The sequence below is a fragment of the Echinops telfairi genome, unplaced genomic scaffold, assembly GCF_000313985.2.
Source record: "Echinops telfairi isolate 266 unplaced genomic scaffold, ASM31398v2 ScPeMD7_7420;HRSCAF=8458, whole genome shotgun sequence".
NCBI classification, from domain to species: domain Eukaryota; kingdom Metazoa; phylum Chordata; class Mammalia; order Afrosoricida; family Tenrecidae; genus Echinops; species Echinops telfairi.
Genome location: NW_022111320.1, coordinates 48793606 through 48800713, shown reverse-complemented (window position 1 = coordinate 48800713; position 7108 = coordinate 48793606).

Genomic DNA, 7108 nt, shown 5'->3' with positions numbered 1-7108 from the left:
TTACATAGGATCATGTTTAAGCTTTTAAGACCCCAGACGCTATATCTTTTGATAGCCGGGCACCATCAGCTTTCTTCACCACATTTGCTTATTCGCCCGCTTACTGTTAAGTCTTTAACAGGAGAAAACAATCTCATCTTTCTTTTCTGGAGTGGCTGAAGCGTTTGAACTATTGAGCTTACAGTTGGTAGCCCACTGGTTAATCTATTATGCTACCAGGACTCAAAAAGCAAATTCACTGCTATCTACTTGAGTGCAACTCATAGAAACTTAAGTGAATTGCCGTTTTTGTTTTCCAAGACTGAATCTTTACTAGTGCAGAAAGCCTCATCATTTGCTGAGGAGTTGGTGGGTTTGAACTCTTGGCCTTGTGGGTAGCAGCTCGATTTGTAGCCTGCTACACTGCTAGGTCTCCAGAAGAGGAATATCAGTGGAAGAAATATGTAAAATGCTTTGAACACCAAAATCACTGCTATCAGTCAGCCCAACACACACCACTCAGTTAATAACTCACTACATGATCAGAGCTCCCAGGGATTACACAAAACTTAAACTCACTGCCACTGAGGCAATTCTAATTCATAGTGACCCTCCGGGAAGACTAGAACTGCCCCTTTGGTTTTCTGAGGCCATGTAATTTCTTTTTTTTCTTTTTCTTTGAGAGTGAGTGAGTGAGAGAATGAGTCAGTGAGTGAGTGAATGAGTCAGTGAGTCAGTGAGTGAGAGTGAGAGAATTAGAGGGTGAGAGAGTGAGTGAGTGTATGAGTCAGAGAGAGTCAGTAAATGAGAGTGAGTGAGTGAGTGAGTGAGTGAGTGAATGAGTGAGAGTGAGTGAGTAGTGAGTGAGTGAGTGTGAGTGAGAGAGTGAGTCAGTGAGTGAGTGAGTGAGTGAGTGAGAGAGTGAGTCAGTGAGTGAGAGTGAGGCCATGTAATTACATAGGATCAGTGAACCTCATCTTTGTCCCAAGGAACAGCTTGTGGTTTTGAATTGCTGACCTTATGTCTAACAGCCCAGCTCGTAACCCACTACACCACCAGGGCAGGGACTACAACAGGACTCCTTACATTATCCAGGTCTCCTTACCCCTGTTGTTCCCAACTTTTTATGATGTTAGCTCACTCATTTTGACTTAATCATAGCTGTGATTTTAAAGCACAAGTGAACTTCTGCTTCTCTGATTTTACAAGCTAAGGGAGGCCCCAAGAGTTTCCGATTATGCTGCCTAGCTGTTTTAGTGCCAGAACTAGAACTTGAGTGAAGGGTTTCTTATTTACCAATTTGTCAGATTTGTTTAAATTGGTTTAGGAGAACTGAAAAAGTAGGACACGGTGTGTAGTAACAGAAATAGTAGCGACCCACCCTAAGGAGAAAAAAGGGAAGAGGGTGTGGTTACCAGAACCTAGACTCCAGGGTCAGCGGTTCTCAACTTGTGGGTCTCAGCCCCTTTGAGTTGATTCATAACTAGCAAAATGACAGTTATGAAGTAGCAACAAAAATAAGTTTATGGTTGGGGGGGGTCACCATAACATGAGGAACTGTATTAAAGGATCACGGCATTAGGAAGGTTGAGAACCACTGCTTAGGTCCTAGAGACTTGTTCTTATGCTAGGTCCTCTATGAGGGGTTTGGGGCCACCTGGTACTGGATTCTCTCACGAGTTGCAGTGAAACGGTCTAGAATTGTGGGGAAAAAGGTAGACCACAGAAGTGCTCTTTCCAGTGTTACATAGATGGTGTTGGTGGGTCAACACACATAAGAACCATCATCAACGGAATAGCAGTTCTTCTTCAGCCTTTCACTCTCCTGACACCAATTGTGTCAAAGGCGAAATGTTTCCAGGGTTCTAATTGGATCTTCACAAACAAGTATGAAAATTTTCTCAAAGCTCCAGATAAACACTCATTATTTTGTTTTTTGGGGGAAAGGTGGTTTGTAAATAGGAATTTGGCAACAGTTAAACCCTAACATACAAAAAGCAGTGACTGAATCGAGAGCTCAACTCACTAGCTGTTCCACAGGGGAAAGATGAGGCAGTCATTTCCTGCAAAGACTTACAGCCTCAGAAATCTCATGGGAGCAGTTTTGCTCCGCCCTATAGGATGGCCTCTAGGGCTGTTGTGAGTTGGGACTGACTAGATGGCAGTGGGCTTTCATAAATTCATGGAAAAGAAAATGGAATTTTTCAATGAACTTTGTGAGACCGCCCTCATAGATGCTTCAGTTGGTGGCATACTTGGTTTATGAAATATTAACAAAGGTTGTTGGTTTGAACCCAAGCTGCACTGTGAAGGAAAACCCTTTCAGTCTGCTTCTGTAAAGACTTCTCTGTGGAACAGCTCTACTGGGTAACACGTGGGGTCACTGTGAGTCAGTTGACAGCAGCAGGTTTGATATTTTGTTTACTAGCTCAGAAGAAAAATGTACAGTTCAGTCATCAGTTATTTAGGGGGTGGCAGTGGTGGGAGAAAGAAGAGGCTTGGAAACTCACGGTCAATTCTACCCTACCTTAGAGAATCTCGGTGAGTTGGAATAAACTAGATAGCAGTGAGTTTGGGTCTTTTGGGAGTGGTGGGTTAGTGGATTATGCAGTGGGCTATAACCAGCTACTGTGTAGGAAAAAGAATTTCTCCTGTAAAAATTTACTCTGAGGGTTAGGGTTAGGGTTAGGAAAAAAAAAAATTTACTCTCAGAAACCCACAAGGGCAAGTCTGCCCTGCCCTATAGGGTTGCTGTGAGTCAGAAGTGACTCTGGCAATAATTTTACCTAAAAAACTCATTTAAACTGTAAATGAGAACCCATAAACAGCTATGGGTTCCACATAGGCTAAAGATAATTTGTACATGCTCTCAAACTTTCATTAAGAACAGTACTTAAAACAAAACAAACAAAAAACAGTGCTTCTTTCTTTTCAGTTTTCAATCTGTGCAAACCGATACCTTTGCAACATGATGAAATTGAGTTGTAGGCACCCGTTTATGATGGGGTTTGTTCTGATGTCTCAGTTGTCAGACGGCTTTGCTATAAGTAGAATTGCTGCCATCGAGTCCATTCTGACCCAGCAACCCTATGGGACAGAGTAGAACTGCCCCTGGGGGTTTCTGAGACTGTAAAACTTTATGGGAGTAGAAAATCTCATCTTTCTTTTGGGGAGCAGCTGATTATTTTGAACCAATGCATAACCCCTATACCACCAGGACTCCTTGTAAGTTGAATATAGTCCCCCCTCTTTTTCCCCCAATTAGTATTGTTATAAATCTGATTTTAAAAATTTATCTTTGAGGATTGGAAACATTACATATAAACCTTAGAATGGTTATCAGCAAATTATATGTTGCAACATTACATGTAGCATGTACCAACAATAAGGTATACAAAACAACCAGAGTGGAGTCATGAATGCAGTTCACTGTAACTGAAATAATTTATAAGGACTGCAAGTCTTCTGATGAACAGTTACACATCTTGATTGTGGGGGTGGTTACACGCATTAATGCAAAGTAGAAAAGTACACATGACTACACACAGAAAGCTATGACTGTAGCTTATTCTAGATGGTGAATGAGCTCTGCCCCTGTTTTGATGCTGTAAAAGATGGCATCCTAGGGCGAGTAGCTAGGGGAAGGGTACGGGGAGTTTTTGCTATTTTTGAAACTTCCTGTGAATCAGTAATTATTTCAGAATAGAGTTTAAAAAGTACAAACCTGGTGATTATTAGTTAAGGTTGAGTTGCTATTAAAAGCAAACAAACGGGGGAGCGGACAGGGAGGGGGAAAATGAGGAGCTGATGCCAGGGGCTTACGTGGAGAGCAAATGTTTTGAGAATGATGAGGGTAACGAATGTACAAATGTGCTTTACACAGTGGATGTATGTATGGATTGTGATGAGTTGTATGAGCCCACAATAAAATGATTAAAAACAAACAAAAACCATACAAACAACAAGACAAGAGCCCTAAAACTAAAAACCAAATCCATTGCTCTCAAGTAGATTCTAACTCTAGGTAACCCATATGTTGTAGATAGTTAATTGCTCCATGGAGTTTTATTGCCTGTAATCTTTGTAGTAGCAGTTTGCCAGGCTTTTCTTTTGTAGTGTCGCTGGGTGAGTTCTAAACGGTCAACCTTTAGGTTAGTAGCTGAGAGCAACCCATTTGCACTACCCAGGGACCTCTTTAACTAAGCTTCTAAGCTATTAGTACTGAGTCCTGGTGGTGTAGTGAGTTATGAAGTGGGCTGCTAACTGCAGGGCCAGCAGCTCGAAGCCACCAGGTGTTCCTCTGGAGAAAGATGGGGCTTTCTACTCCTGTAAAGAGTTATGGTCTCGGAATCCCACAGGGGAGTTCTTCCCTGTCCTATAGGTTGCTATGCGTCAGAATCGATGGCCGTGACTTTTGAGTTTGTTTTGAGAAGTTGTTGGTCTCAGCAGTATCTGTACTGTGGGTAAGTGACACACTGTTACCAGATTGTCACTGGCCTAGACTTGAGTCTTAACTGCCTTTTCTTTTTCCCTTTGGGGCTACTCCAAATCTTTGCCATGGTCGTCAGCCTCTATCTCTTAATAATTTTCACTTCTCTTTTGATCATTCAAAATTACTTACTGAGTCCATGCCAAGATTCTGAGGGTTATGCAAGGTAAGGCCCTTGCTCTTGTGGATCTTGTTTTCTAAAATGGAGGCTGTTGCTGATCAAAGATTCTTACAGTTAAATAACTAAAATTTATAGAGCTCTGGCCATGTGCCAAAGAGTCCTGGTGGCACAGTAGTTAAAACACTCAGCACAGTGGGTGGCTTGAACCACCAGCTAGCTTCCCTGGGAGAGAAAGATGTGGCAGTCTGCTTATGTAAAGGGTATTGTCTTAAGAACTGTATGGAACTCTGCTGTCTTAAAGGGTCATTATGAGCCCAAACCTGTGGAGTTCAATTTCAAGGCCACAGACCCTATAGGAGAGGATAGACCTGCCCCTGTGAGTTTCCGAGACTATTAACTCTATGGGAGTAGAAAGCCCTCTCTCAGAGTGGCTAGTGATTTCGAGTTGCTAAGCTTGCAGTTCCAACAGGTAACCACTGTGCTGCTATAGGGTCGCTATGACAACAGTGGCAGTCTGTGCCAAGGTGCTGGTGGTGTAATGGTTAATCCGTTGGGAGCTGATTTGGTAGGTTGATGCTTTAAACTTAACTGCTCTGGAGGACAAAGAGGTGTCCGTCTGCTTTTGTAAAGAGTATAGTCTTGGAAACCCTATGGGGAAGTTTTCCTTTGTCTCATAGGGTCACTATGAGTTGAAATGACTCGATGACACTTAACAACAGTGGCTAATGACAACCAGCTTTTCCTGAGCTCAGCATTGGTTACCTATTACTAGTAAGTGCTTGGCTGCTAACACAAAGGTTCGTGTTTTAAACCTCCCTAGTGGCTGTGAGGAAGAAAACACCCTGTAGTCAGCCCCTATAAACATTACAGCTTAGAAACCCCCATGGGGCTGCTCTGTTTTATCATGTAGGGTCACTGTAAGTCGAAATGGAATTGGTGGCACCTAACAACAACATGCTTGTGCCAGGCTTTATGAGTGAAGGAGAAATACACATGAATTAAACTGCTGCTGAATCCCCTCTGACCCTGGGCCAGGGATGTAAATAGCTTTGATATCATGCACCATCCGTTGGAAAGTGGATTGATAGCAGATGCAGTTAGGTTAAAATTTAGCATCCTATCATTTGATCTTCCTTAATGATCTTTTAAAATTTGTTGTATTTTTAACATTTTCTGCTTTCCAATAAAGGTTTTTATCTGTTTTCCTTTTATGGTTAGTTTTTTAATGTTATTCTGCATATGAAATTCAGGATAGGCAAATCTATAGAATAGTGTATTAATGGTTCCTAGTGGATATGTCAGGGGAGGTTGGAGGAAATGGGGAGCTGATAATGAGTACAAGAATGAAGAAAATGTTCTAAAACTGATGGTGGTGGTAATTGTACAACTCTTCTTGATGTGACTGAACTATTGAATTGTATGATAGGTGAATTTTATGCCAAGAAAACTGTTAGAAAACATCATCAACAACAAAGCAAACAAAACATCGGTGGTTCAAACTTCCCAGTTATCCCGAGAGAGAATGAGGAGGCTGTCTGTTCCTGTAAAGATTTGCAGGCTTGGAAACCTTATGAAGCAGTTCTGTTGTGCCTGGTAGGGTCACTATGAGTTCGAATGTACTTTTTGGCATGGGGTGGTGGCTAGTGCATGAAAATACTCGAAGCCATTTCAGTGATTTAAAAGCTGCACATCTAACAAGTGAAGACCATTATAATGAAGTTTTGGTAAAGTTAAGGGCAGCGGTGGGTTTGGTTAAATAGTTTCAAAATGAGTGTAATTTTACATAACATTAAAGTAAAGTATAAATTGCACGTAGTCCACAGGGGCTTATGGTGTTACTGTTAGAGTTGTATCAATTATCGGGTCTCCGTTTCCTTTTGTAACTCAGATAAAGTGTAGGAGTTAGTATTCATATCTAGGATAACCAGGCTGATAGATTATGTACTGTGATGCCTTTCCATGGAGTGTTTTGAGAGTACACAGTGGGGGAGAACAGCAATTAGGATGCGCTTCTGAACAGAAGGAAGTAGAATGTGGTGAAGATGGAGCCCGGCTATCAAAAGATAGTGTCTGGGGTCTTACAGGCTTGAAGGTAAACAAGCTGCCATCTAGCTCAGAAGCAACAAAGCCCATATGGAAGAAGCACACCAGCCTGTGTGATCACGAGATGTCGAAGGGATCAGGTATCAGGCATCAAAGAACAAAAAAATAAAATCATTGTGAATGAGGGGGAGTGCAGATTGGGAACCCAAGACCCATCTGTAGGCAACTGGGCATCCCCTTACAGAAGGGTTACGGGAAGAGGACAAGCCAGTCAGTGCAGTGTAACGATAATGAAACATACAACTGTCCTTTAGTTCCTAAATGCTTCCTGCCCCCCCACTATCATGATTCCAATTCTACCTTACAAATCTGGCTAGACCAGAGGATGTAAACTGGTACAGATAGGAACTGGAAACACAGGGAATCCAGGGCGGATGATCCTTTCAGGACCAGTGCTGAGAGTGACGATACCGGGA